Raw genomic sequence first — 13,691 nt, forward strand, 5'->3', positions numbered from 1 at the left:
CAGACCAGATAACCTTTAAAGTTGCTTTCAATTCTGACAGTTGGGGATTCTAACCTTTTCTTGCCACTTGTGACCATTGAGGTGACACACTCAAGTGTCATTTGATGTTTGCATCATGGAACAGGCTGTGTTTTGGCCTGGAAAAACCGCGGTACCAGTACATACATGTTATAGATGCTTCAGCTTTTTCTTCAACTGAAACAAAACCTGAAGTATTCCTTCAAATCTCAATTTGACCAGAGATTACAGCTGAAATAACGGAGAAACCCTGCCAGACATTGCTAATGGGGAAGCGTAAACTGGCCCAGTGGAGGGATCAGCCGACTTTCTGTGAGGGTCCACACAGTAAATATTTTAAGCCTCACAGGTCATATGAGGTCTGTCACATAGTCTCCTCTTCTGTTCCCCCTCCCCCCCTTTTAAAACAACGCTTATAAAGATGCAAAACCATTTTAGCTCATGGGCTGGATTTGGTCTCTGGATCGTAATTTGCCAACTCCTGATCTTGTCTGGAAGAAGGTTTGATGTTATCTGTCCGAGTTACAAATGCTGAGCAATCCACTTGTTGGAATTTATTCTGCAGATAAGCTTGCATCTGTGCAAAATGGCCTATGCACAGAGTTACTTGTAATAGCACTTGAAATACCAAAATACTGAAAGCAACCTAAATATTCATTGATAGGAACTGGTTAAATAATAGCATGTCCATGCAGCAGAATATGATATAGTTTCTACATTTTATTTATTTTTTATTATTTTTTAAGATTTTATTTATTCATTTGACAGAGATCACAAGTAGGCAGAGAGGAAGGGAAGCAGGCTCCCCGCTGAGCAGAGAGCCCGATATGGGGCTCAGTCCCAGGACCCTGGGATCATGACCTGAGCCAAAGGCAGAAGCTTTAACCCACTGAACTACCCACGTGCCCCGATGATATAGTTTTTTTAAAACAACAAGGCAGCTCCCTATGGAATAATGTCTGAGATATACCATGAAGAGGGAGAAAAGCAAGTTACCTAACAGTGTTTTTAGGACAGTGCCATTTACTAGTTTAAAAAAAGAGTAGTGTTTGTATATGTGTGTGCATGTCTGTGGGTACCCACGCCCAAGTGTGGCACTTTCTCTGCCTGTACAATACTGATGACTATGGTTGTCATTGGGAAGGGTCATCTATAATCTATTTTAGGAATAGCGATGATAGGGAAACGTTTCAGTTTATATTATTTGTAGCTTATGAGTTTTATGCCATGTGCATGTATCATTTATTCAAAAATAAATTGAATCTTTAGAAAAGAATTGCAATGGAGAAAATAATGATAATTCAAAGTAGGAGTGAATTCAAAGACATTGTTGCTTGAAATTGATTTGAGTCTTTCTTTAATCACAAGCAAACCTTTACTGTCCTGAAAAATTTGCACATCTGGTTGCCTTCACATGAAGGCACTCTGACAGAATAGTCATCCTTTTCCAGCTTTCGGTCATCTGAGGTGCTAGAATACCCATCTCGAGCTGTTGGGTTTAAGGTTCTGCTGTTGATATTGTTCCTTCTGATTTTTTAAAATTGTGAGCAGTTATACTACAAGGTGACCCGAAGAGTGAGCGCATGTGAAGAGAGTTGAGCTTGGTAACAAAATGAAGTCGATAGCCATGGAGTGTTGGTGCTTAGAAGGTTCATTGAGATTTGTCCAACCCCTTGTTTGTTTGTTTTTTTTAATTGGTATCCTAAGAGGTATAGAGCCTGTCCAAGGTCAGGCAGCTGGTGATAGCAAAACCTTTAACTCAGACTTGTCCCAACTTACTACTGACATGGTGAAGGCTACACTTCTAATGGGTGTTACTCTGTGTAGTCCCAACCTCTGTTTTTCTATATTGCTGTGGAATACAGTTTCTGAACTATCACTCGCCCCTGAGTCACACCCGGCCATGTCTCTGTGGTCCGCCACAGAGTCCTTCCTCTCTGTCTGCCTTCCCCTCCTACCTGGGACATATTTAAATGGCTCACTTGGCAATTCTTGCTCCTTACCCTGACCAAAAGGCCCAGCTGCTTCCATGAGTCTATGAGAGAGCGAAATCACATAAATCAGCAAACCACCAGCTAACCAGAGGACGATAATTAAACCAGGGTAAGTAATCCTAGCCAGGATCAGCAAAGTCAGTAACTGACCTCCACAGCTAACAGTAAGAACTATAAGCACCTGATATTATTGTATGCCAGTGACGTTTTCAGATTGCTTTCTCTGCAGCATTATTGTGAAAATATATACATATAGGGATGGACAGGTGGTTGGAAAAACCAAGGTTTTCAGATATGGAAAAACCAAGGTTTTCTTTCCCTTCCTGTATAACACTGTTCAATGGAGAAGTGTTTGCAGTGCAATAGAACAAAGCAAACAAAACAGAACAAAACAAAAAAAAAAACAAAAAACAAAAAAACAAAGTTAGGCGGTAGTTCCCGGCATCAGCAAGGTATTGTAGAGTTGAAGTAGTTCAAAGGGAAAGTGATCCCTTAGGTAAGGGCTTTATCTGGCAGGAGCCATAGAAATGTTAGTGTACTGACTGCCCTTCCTTCCTTTTCTATAAACTGTTTAACTTAATCTGTTGAAATTTTCCCCCTCTTACAGTGAGATAATGGGTTGGTATTAAAATTTTACTCATGAACTTTTTTAAATTTACAAATATCAGATAATGTCCATGCTATGTAATTGCTATCACACTCACATAGAAAGGCTACCTTAGTCATGTGATTTAAAAAACCTGATAAAACACATGAAAAAGTTAGAAAAGAAACGCTAATGGAATCATTCAGGGTGTTGGCATAATATTTTTATTCCAGGAATATAATAATGCTTTTTAGGAAGTCTGTAAACAGACCCTGTAGTCAGTTGTTGCTGACACACACATAAATAAACCACACACATACCCATTCTTAATTTACAAAATAAAATTCTTAGAAAAATAAGATACTTCTTTAGCATGATTTTAGTGTATCATAAGCCAAAAGGAAAATGTGTGTTTGTATATCCACAGCATGTACATATATCTTAAACCAGCTTCTAACATCATACACAATGTAAGAAACACTAGAGATTTCCATTAAAATAAAAACCAAGATATTCATTATTGTTCTGGCATTGCTTGCCAGTACAATAAAGCATTAAACATATATTTTAAAGTGTAGCTGGTAATAAGAAGAAAAGGGCTTTTCAAAAGAAACAACGTAATTACATACCAATAAAAAACAAGTATGTTTACTAGATTATTTGCCAAGATACAAAAATACTGATTCAGAGGGTTACATGCACTCATGTTCATAGCAGCATTATTGACAACAGCCAAACCATTGAAAGAGCCCAAATGTCCATCAACTGATGAATGAACAGGTAAAGAAGTTGTGGGGTGTGTGCATATGTATATGAATAGTGGAATATTACTCAACCACAAAAAGTAATGAAATCTTGCCACTTGCAATGATGTGGATGGAACTGGAGTATATTATACTAAGTAAAATAAGTCAGTCAAAGACAAATACCTTATGATTTCACTCATATGTGGAATTTAAGAAACACAACAAAGGAGCATAGGGGAAAAAGAGAGGCAAACCCTAAAGCAGACTAACTATAGAGAACAATCAGGGTTGCTGGAGGGGTGGTGGATAGAGGGGGCATATTGGGTTCATGCGTGCTGGATATTCAGGAGGGCACTTGTTGTATTGAGCCCTGGGTTGTGTTTGTAAGTGTTAAATCAGGAAATTCTACACTTTGAAACTAGTACTACACTACATGTTAACTAACCAGGAATTTAAACAAATTAAAATGAAAACTTGGAATAAAAAAAAAAGCGTGGCTCCACTCCTAGAATTTATGAGCTCGTAAATTTGTGGGTATATACACGAGGAGCAATAGTGATTTATATGCCAGCAATAATCTGTTAGCTATGATGGTAAAAATACTTCTAATCTCAACAGCAACAAGAGGTATAAAACCCATAGAAAAACTCTCAGCATGTTGCTGGACTTACATAAACAAAAGAACTTACTAGGAGGGTTTTTTTTTTTTTTTTAATTGGAACAAATGAAAAGTACATCATCTTTCTGAGTGATAGTATAGTGGACATTATACATTTGTCCTTTTTTCTCCAATTATTTTATAGATTTTATCTAAACCCTTAGAAACAGTGTTTGGGAGGGGAGACCAGGGAGGGGGAGCAGGGGGAACACCAACCCACCAAGCAAGTCTGGAAGGTGATCCCTGAAAGGATTGGGTCAGGGAGGGGCATTGCTCTGCAAAACAGGAAGGAAGTTCAATAAGAGAAAAGGAGAGTGAGGACTTCAGCAGTCCCTGATTTGGACGCCTGGGTGGCTCAGTTGGTTAAGCAGCTGCCTTCGGCTCTGGTCATGATCCCAGGGTCCTGGGATCGAGTCCCACATCGGGCTCCTTGCTCGGCGGGGCGCCTGCTTCTCCCTCTGCCTCTGCCTGCCTCTCTGTCTGCCTGTGCTCGCTCGCGCTCTCTCCCTCTGTCTCTGAAAAATAAATAAAATCTTTAAAAAAAAAAAATTTTAAATGAGAGAGATTAGGAAGGCCTAAATAAAGGAAAAAAGAGAATCCTGGAGAAGGCTAATCAGCAGCCTGCTGTCTTTTCCCTGGCTGGAAAAAAGGGAACTGTTGGCTCCTAACTGGGGGCAAGGCTGGGATAAGTCTGCGTTTGGTGCTCTAAGCTGCTCTCCAAGTCTGAGACCATCGCCTGACCCCAGGGAGGACCAAATATCTCATGTGTCTGAGTCAGCTGGGGGCTAGCTCATCTTTTGGTCCCTAGTTTTCTCATTCTAGAGCAGAACAGCCCTGGTTTGTTTCCATGGCTGTAGAGCAGGGTTCCAATAGAGTGAGCAGAAGTAAACAAACCCTCTTGGGCCTAATCGGAACTGCTGCGCTGGCAAGTCTGTGGCATTCTGTTGGCCAGAGCAGTTTACGAGGCCAGCCCAGCTCCAGGAGCGGGGGAAATAACGCCCTCCCGCCCCCATACCCTTGATGGAGGCCGCATAATCCTGTTGAAGGATGTGGATACAAGAAGGTGGACCCTTTGGAGCCATGTTCGCGAAGCACTCTGTTGCTGCATCTTAAAAACAAAGAAAAAACAAACAACAAAAAAAGACTTACCCCAAATCACAGAAATAAACTGTGAAGTAAAAGGCATACATTTAGGTGATGAGAACTTTTAAATGTTTTCCTTCAGGGTTGTTGGGAAGATTTTAGCTTGTCATTCGTGGGTAGCTGAGAGTCTGGTGACAGCGTATCTTTTGAAGTAGAAGTAGGCATTTATCAAGGTGTTTCATAGAGGAGAAAGCAAAAACCTCTCTATAAATGAGCTGATATTGGTGCGTACTCAGAATTTGTCGTTTTGATGTGTCAGTAACTCATCCTGTGTGGGTCTCGGGCAAAGTGCTGAGTGATGGGACCACAGCCAGAGAAACAGACTGGAACCTCACCACGTGCAGAGACCTATCTCTGTTTCCATCTTGCTTGTCATAGAAATGAATTTAGGAAAGGTGCTTCCTTGCTAACGACAACTGAATAGTTAGGATCATACATGCCATTCTTTCTTGTTGTGAAGTCATCACGGCTGTGGCATTAGTAAATGGTTGATAACCGAGAGGTCCTGTGGTGCTTCTCAAACTGGGGACCATGGGGAACATTTAGGAGTTTTGTGGGGACCCAAGGAAGCCGTAGCATAAGCATGATGGGTCTTCCAAGAGCATCACGTTTGTTTCATTTTTAAAAATTCTCATATTTATTTATTTATTTATTTATTTTGTAGAATTTTATTTTTAAAAATTTATTTATTTTTAAGTAGGCTCCACACCTACTTCGGTAAGGTGTGGAGCCCCCAAGTATGGGGCTTGAACTCATGGCCCTGAGATCAAGATCCAAGCTGAGCTCAAGAGTGGGACACTTGACTAACTGAGCCACTCAGGCATCCCTAAACTTTTTTATTTTGAAGTAATAGAATCCCTACAAAAAAGTTGCAAACACAGTTTAGGGAATTCTTGTAAATCCTTCACTAGCCTTCCTCTAATACTGACATTTTATATAACCATGGCACATTTATCAAAAGTAAGAAATTACATTCATACATACTGTTAACTTCAGTTACTAGCTACAGACTTCAGCACGATTTCCCGCTTTTCTACTAGTGTTCTTTTCTGTTCCAGGATCCGGTTCATGGTACATTTTGTTGTCATCCCTCCTTATTCTTCTCCAACTAAGCAGAGTTTTATCTTGCTTCATATGACCTTGACAATTTTGAAGAGTAGTGGTTAGGTGATTTGTAGAATGTCTGTTGAAATGGGTTTCTCTAGTCTATGACTACACAGGTTATGGATTTGGGGGAAGAGCAGGGGGTGGGGGTGATATTCCCTTTTCACCGTGTCATATCAGAGAGTGTATGTTGTAAACATGACTTAGCACTGATGATGTTAACCTTGATCACTTGGTTATAGGGGCATGTCTTCCCAATTTCATCACTGTAAAGTTACCATTTTCCCCCTTCTATGATCTTTTCATTAGAAGAGAATCACTGAATCCAGCCCGAGGAGGGAGGGATTTAAGTTCCACCTCTGGAGGGAGGAGTATCGAAGGATCTGTGGGCATATTGTAAAATCACCACAGTAATCAATAATATTTTTATTCACATTAATATTTTGGAAAGGTACTTTAAGATCATGTAAATATCTGTAAAGTGTCACCCCAGAGATCATCACAGGTTCTGAGAGTCCTCTATTGCAGGGTCACTTTTTGGATGGAGATGTTTCCTGTTATAATGACCCCTGATGAGAAGGTAGGAGTCACCCCTGTCCATTACACCTGAATTTTTTTTTAGGATTTTATTTAGTTATTTGACAGAGATCACAAGTAGGCAGAGAGGCAGGCAGAGGGAGAAGGAAGCAGGCTCCCTGCTGAGCAGAGAGCCCGACTCGGGGGCTCGATCCCAGGACCCCGGGATCATGACCTGAGCCGAAGGCAGAAGCCTTAACCCACTGAGCCACCCAGGCGCCCCTATTACACCTGAATTTGAGTTAACCTTTTGGCTTATTTTGTATATTGCCATTTGTCTGGAAGAAGTCCAGGGACTGGACCTGGGCTTTCCCTGCGAGGGTGGGGTGTGCAGTCCAGTCCGCAGTCCGTGGTGAGTGCTGGGGGGACACCAGTCTGGAGAGCTAGCTGCTCACACGGTTCTGTCACTACAAAGACTTGTGACCTCAGGCAAGGCCTTGAATCAGATCAGTCTTGGGCTAGGGTGTGCGTTCTCATCTGTGTAGGCCACGACCCCCTGTCCTCTTTTTTGCCTCGTTTTTCATAGGTGGGTGGATGACCTGCATGAACCTTAGCAGACTATGATCCTGGATTGCTGCTCAAAAGGGGAGCTGGTGGGAAGGATGCAGAGGTGCCGGGCTCAGGGGAAAGGGTGCTTGTGCATCATGCCACAGGAAAGGGGGGGTTGGGGGGGAGGGTGCTTGCATAGCACACCACCGAGTAGGGGGCACCTCAGAGGAGAGATGGGCCTTGAACCCGAGCTGGGAGGGTCCCACTGCTGCTCTCTGCTCTCTCTTCTGTACCTTCTCTTCTGTCTCTCCCTTTGTATGAGCTACAAGGAATCTCTGCGGAAGAGGTAAGCCGAGTACTCAGGCTGGAAGGAGGCACGGAAGACAAGCCAGGGAGATTGCCAGAGAAAGATGCCTCAGTTAACTCAGCCTTCTCAGACCCTATGGCAGGTTCTTTCTGGGTCCTGGCTTGTGTCTGTCAGCGGCCCAGGGTCAGCAGAGCCCTTTCTTTCATCTGGATGCTGAAAAGAAGGAAATTCTTGGTCCTCCCTGGGGTCAGACGATGGTCTCAGACTTGGAGAGCAGCTTAGAGCACCAAACGCAGACTTATCCCAGCCTTGCCCCCAGTTAGGAGCCAACAGTTCCTTTTTTTCCAGCCGGGGAAAGACTGTGGGCTGCTGATTAGCCTTCTCCAGGATTCTCTTTTTTCCTTTATCTAGGCCTTCCTAATCTCTCTCACTTAAATCAGGGACTGCTGAAGTCCTCACTCTCCTTTTCTCTTATTGAACTTCCTTCCTGTTTTGCAGAGCAATGCCCCTCCCTGACCCAATCCTTTCAGGGATCACCTTCCAGACTCGCTTGGTGGCTTGGTGTTCCCCCTGCTCCCCGTCTCTAGGTCTCCCCTCCCAAACACTGCTTCGCAGGGTTCCATCTACCCCACTGTAGCTGCTTGTAATAGCCCTTCAGCCATCTGAGATCTGGTCCCGTGTCAAGTTTATTCTTTAAAATAAAGAATATTATTTAATAATATTATAAAGGGTCCTGTTTCAGGACACTTGACTAGCTCAGAACATATCACTCTTGATCTCGGGGTCATGAGATTGAGCCCCATGTGGGCTGTAGAGATTACTAAAAAAAAATAAAATTTAAAAATATTAAAGAAAATAATCTCTAAAAATCTACATTTATTTTGATTTCCAAAGTAATACATATCTGCTGCGTAAGATTTGGGAAGAAGAGAGGACAGTAAAAACCAGCGGTAATCCCACTGCCCAGAGAATGGCTGCCAATGTTTCACTTATTTTCTTCTGCTTTCTTTTGGAGTACATGTATATATGCGGGAGTGCATATATACATGATGCTTTAACATCATGGGAGTCCTGTTGTCCCTCTCATTTTATCACATGTTCTAGTTTTGCTTTCATTTTCCCACTAGCCACTGTTAACAGGACTCTTGGTGTGTCTGTACTTCTTCTTCTTTTTTTTTTTAAAGATTTTATTTATTTATTTGACAGAGAGATCACAAGTAGGCAGAGAGGCAGGCAGAGAGAGAGGAGGAAGCAGGCTCCCTGCCGAGCAGGGAGCCCAGCATGGGGCTCGATCCCAGGACCCTGGGATCACGACTTGAGCCCAAGGCAGAGGCTTAACCAACTGCACCACCCAGGCGCCCCTGTATGTTTTTTTTAAGTTACATGGTATTCTTCTTATTTAATGACCACACACCCACTTTCTTTTTTCATGTAACACCCGAGTTTTCACTTTCATTTCCCCTCTGTTTTAGGATGATGATGATGCTTTATATAGTACTTACATAAGACACTATTTTTTTTTTTTAAAGATCTATTTATTTGAGAAAGAGCACACAAGCAGGGGGGAGAGGCAGAGGGAGCGGGCGTGAGAGAAATCTCAAGCAGACTCCCTTGAGTGTGGAGCCCCATAGGGGGCTGGATCTCATGACCCCTCGAACACCATCTAAGCCAAAATCGACTTAGATGCTTAACTGACTGCACCACCCAAGCACCCCTTCAGACACTGTTTTACTTTTTTTTTTTTTTTTAATCTTTAAAAAGTTTTGCTTATGAGAGAGAGAAAGAGAGAGAGAAAACAGGAGTGGGGGAGGGGCAGAGGGAGAGGGAGAAGCCGGCTCCCCGCTGAGCAGGGAGCCTGACATGGGGCTGGATCCCTGGGAGGCATCCAGGCACCCCGCAGACCCTATTTTGGAAATTATTTCGTCCATTCATCCTTGGAATAGTTGACAGGTTTGGTGCCTTAATCAGCCTCTTATGATGGATGAGGTAACCAAGGTTTAGGAATTTCTCTGATGTCACACACTTTGTAAGGGACAGAACTGGATTTGAATCTTGTTACTGGCTCAGAGTCCATGTTCCTAATTCCTTTGGTGTTCCCTTTGTGAGCACTTCCTTTCCTGGTCAGGGACATACTCTCTAATGGAGTCAGTGGCTTGTAATCCAGAACAACAGTACTTTCCCGTTTTTATGGCTAATGCTGTGTGTCGAGTCTTGGCTTGGCCACTTCCGTGCTCTGTGACCTTTGGTAAGTTATTTCTTCTCTCTGGCTGTGGGCCTTCTCAGCTCTCAAGTTCGGTGCGTTTATTCTAGAAGAAGCAGAACAGAGGCAGCATTCAAGGACAGACCTGGAATGATGGGGGCATTACTATCCTCTCAGATTTCAGGGGAACATCGTTTGGCCCCAGTACACATTCCTATGGGGAAGTTGTTTTTCTCTCTATTTTACTGAGCAGGAGGTAGGTAGTGCCCAGGAAAAGTCCCCACAAGGGCTGTGATGTTTCCTTGGAAGCTAAGAGGTCCTTGTGATGGGTAAATCCTATGACATACTTCCTTTGAATATTTTGAGGTTTGGGGCTTTTGTGGCTGATCGAGCCCCTTTCGAGGTGTTCTCCGAGATGTGTGGCTGGAAGGACGTTTTGGAAGATCTGGGTTCTTTAGGGGGTCAACATGGGCCAGGCAAGCCAGAGGTCACGACTGTACTTGGCCAGCCATTGGTGATGAGGTGTGGTCCACCTGGGACCCCAGGTATTTTTCCAGGGTCTTGTTCCACCACCTCTGCCCGGTGGAAGGAAAAGAAGAACCCGGTATTTGTCTTACAGAATAGAGTTCAGTCCTATGCATTTTCTTTTCCTTTTCTCATGTAGACTTAAAAAAAGAGGGTTTTTTCTGAACTTGGTTGCTTCCAGCTGTTTACCTAGGAGGCAGCCAGCGCTGTCCCCTAGCCCCTTGCTCTGCTGTGTGGACGTTGGTATTTCTCTGGCTCAGGGCCTAGTCATCATGCTGCTGGGCCAGCTCCTCCGGCAGGCGGCTTCGTTTTGCCAGTGTTATTTCCCTTTATTTACCAGGCGTCTCTGAGGAGATGCTGACATTTTCTGGCTCATTCAGGTCTTCTAGAAACAAACCACAGAAATGTACCTATTTAAAAAATGTTTTTTCTATTGTTGACTCGCTTTTGCCAGGGGATAGTGTAGCATTTGTTCTAGCCAGTGAAAAATTGGGGATCTTATTTCAAAGTCTAAGTCCCTAAGATAATGAGTAGGGATGATAAGGAGCCCTGGTTATGTTCAGGCAATGGGAGTCTGAATTAAATTGAGGAGAACAGTTATGAAAAACTGAATGTACATGGAAAACCTACATGTACCATCATGTTTTCAAGCTTCCTGCGAGAGCTGGGGTTGCAGTGATAGTGATGATGCTATGTTGGTGATAAAAACAATAACGTGAGTGTTTGTTGAGTATTTGCCATGTGCTAGGTAGTGTGCTCTTGTAAACAGCTCTGTAGTGTGGATGAACTGGATTGGGTTTTGCAGGAATGAGAAACTGAGGCTTGGATTAAGTCACTTGCTCCAGGTCACCTAGAAGTAGGAGAGCTGGGCTTTAGACCCAGGTGAGCCCACAGTCCCCACCTTCAGCCTCCAGGCACGTTACAAGACAGTTTGAGTGTGTAGAGCTTCAGATTTGGAGATACCTGAAGAAACTGTGCTGAAAATAAAACAGAAGAAAAAGAAAATTTGTTTTTCCTCTGCATTATGTTTCTTTGAACTGAACATAACTTATGTACTGAATATGTCTAAACTAAAAGGACCCTAAAAGGCATTTCTCCAAAGAAGATTTATGAATGGTCAGTGACCATACGAAATGATGTTCAGCATCACTGACCATTAGGAAAATGTGTATTAAATCCTAATGAGATATCATTTCATACCAACAAGAAATGGCTAAGATAAAAGCCGGACAATGGCAAGTACTGGTCGGGCTGTGGGGAGATTTGAGCCCCCGTACCCTGCTGCTGGGATTGCTACCCTGCCCAGCCACTTTGCTAACGGTTTGGCACCTCCTCAAAGTCCTAAACATGGAATTATCATACAGTCCAGTAGTTCACTCCTAGACCAAAAAGAAATGGACACATATGTCCACACAAAAATGTGTGCAGGTGATTTGTCTTTTTATTATTGCCTTGTAAGGGGTTTTTTTTTGTTTGTTTTTTTGTTTTTGTTTTTTAATACAATTTGGGTACAAGTCTCCTGTCAAATATACGATCGGCCATTACTTCCTCCCATTCTGTGGATTATCATTTCATTTTATTGATGATGTCTTTTGGTGCACAAGAGTTTTAATTATGATAAAGTCTAATTTATCAGTTCTTTTCACTTGGCACGTGTGCTTTGGTTCTGTGTGTTTTTGAAGTGCTAAAAATATTAGCTTGTTTTTTTATTCTAGGCCAGTTGATTGCTATAATATACAAGAGGAGCTAGCTGTGAGTAATTGAATAATTCATGTTCTTTGTTAGAGAAGAATAGCAAGCCCACACAACTCCGAGGTTCAGTGATATTGATGATTTTCCTTCTTATCTTTGCATTCCCTCCTCCTGTGCACTTAGCATGGTGAGGCTCAGAAAATACTTGTTGACTTGGACGCCTGGTGGCTCATTTAGTTGAGCTTCTGATTCTTGGTTTTGGCTGAGGTCATGATCTCTTGGGTTGTGAGATCTGCCTGGAGTGGGCTCTGCTCTAGCTCTGTGCTCAGCGGGGAGTCTGCTTGCCATTCTCTCCTTCTGCCCTTCCCCCTATTCCTTGGCACATGTGTGTGCATGTGCGCTCTCTCTCTCACCCTCAAATAAATAAATCTTTAAGAAAAAAAAAATCTTTGATTAAACTGAGAAAGAAAAATTGATCTTTGCTGAAGACCTAAGTTGTATTTTGTCTGGGCTTTAAAAATAGGTCTGAGTTCAAATCTTGGCTTTACTTGTCCTGTGGCTTTTCCTAAGCAATCCACCTTCTTGAACCTCAGTTTCTGTACCAGAAAAAGAGGGACAGTAATGTTTACCTTGGAGGATTGTTGTAAAGATTGCATATAAAACCTACGTACATGGAGAGATTCCACAAGTAGTAATTATTGTTTATATCAATTAGGTGAATTTACAGCTCAGTTTCTCCATTTAGTAAAATGAGAGTGATTCTTGTCTTTTAGCCATCTCGTGATTCATGAGATATTAGAGATATTAGACTTGATTCTTCCTTGCTCCCTTAGATAAGTCAGATAGTCCATTTCCCAGAACCTCCAGAAAACCTTCCATGGTCCCCATCTCCATTTTTGTGGAATTCATGTCCATGGGACTTAAGTGTATAAGCTAGTTGTACCACCTAATACAATAGCCACAGGCCACATGTGATTATTTAAGTTAAAATAAATTAAAATAAAAAATTAAGTTCCTCAGTTGTACTAGTTATGTTTCAGGTACTGAATAGCCACATGTGCCTAGTGGCTACCATATTGAACAATCATTGTTCGGAACATTTTGATTGTCATTGAAAGTTCAGTTGAACAGCGCTGAAGCAAGATGTTTGGACAATTTTATGTGACTTTCTGTTCAACTGCAGAGCCTGTAAAATAAGGCTTTTCTCTCACCTCAGCTAAACAGTCCTTTCCCAGCCCCTCTTTGGCTCTACTTAGGGGATATCAAGCTCAAGATCCTGAGTGGTTTAGAATCCTGAGAAACACGGAATTACATAACCCAGGATAGTTTTATTCTGTGTTCTTGCTGTTCTTTCAGAAATTTCAGCTTCTTCTCTGCTAATGCTGTGCCTTGTAGTACATGTGGTCATTAGGAAGGCCAGTAGGCGGGCCCTTTGGGGCAGTGATGGTTGCGTGAATATCATTGTGACCTGAGGGAAGGAAAGATGCTTCCCCGTGTCCCTAATTTTCTATGATGTATCAGGAGCTAGGAAAAAAATGCAATCTTTATTACAAACAGATATTTAGGATTCTGGAGTTTTTTCCCCAGTTACAGAATTAAGATAATGTTTAGAGATTGGAGTCTTTCCAGATAGTTTGACGAGGAACCTCTGAA

This window comes from Mustela erminea, chromosome 6 (genome assembly GCF_009829155.1).
Source record: "Mustela erminea isolate mMusErm1 chromosome 6, mMusErm1.Pri, whole genome shotgun sequence".
Lineage (NCBI taxonomy): Eukaryota > Metazoa > Chordata > Mammalia > Carnivora > Mustelidae > Mustela > Mustela erminea.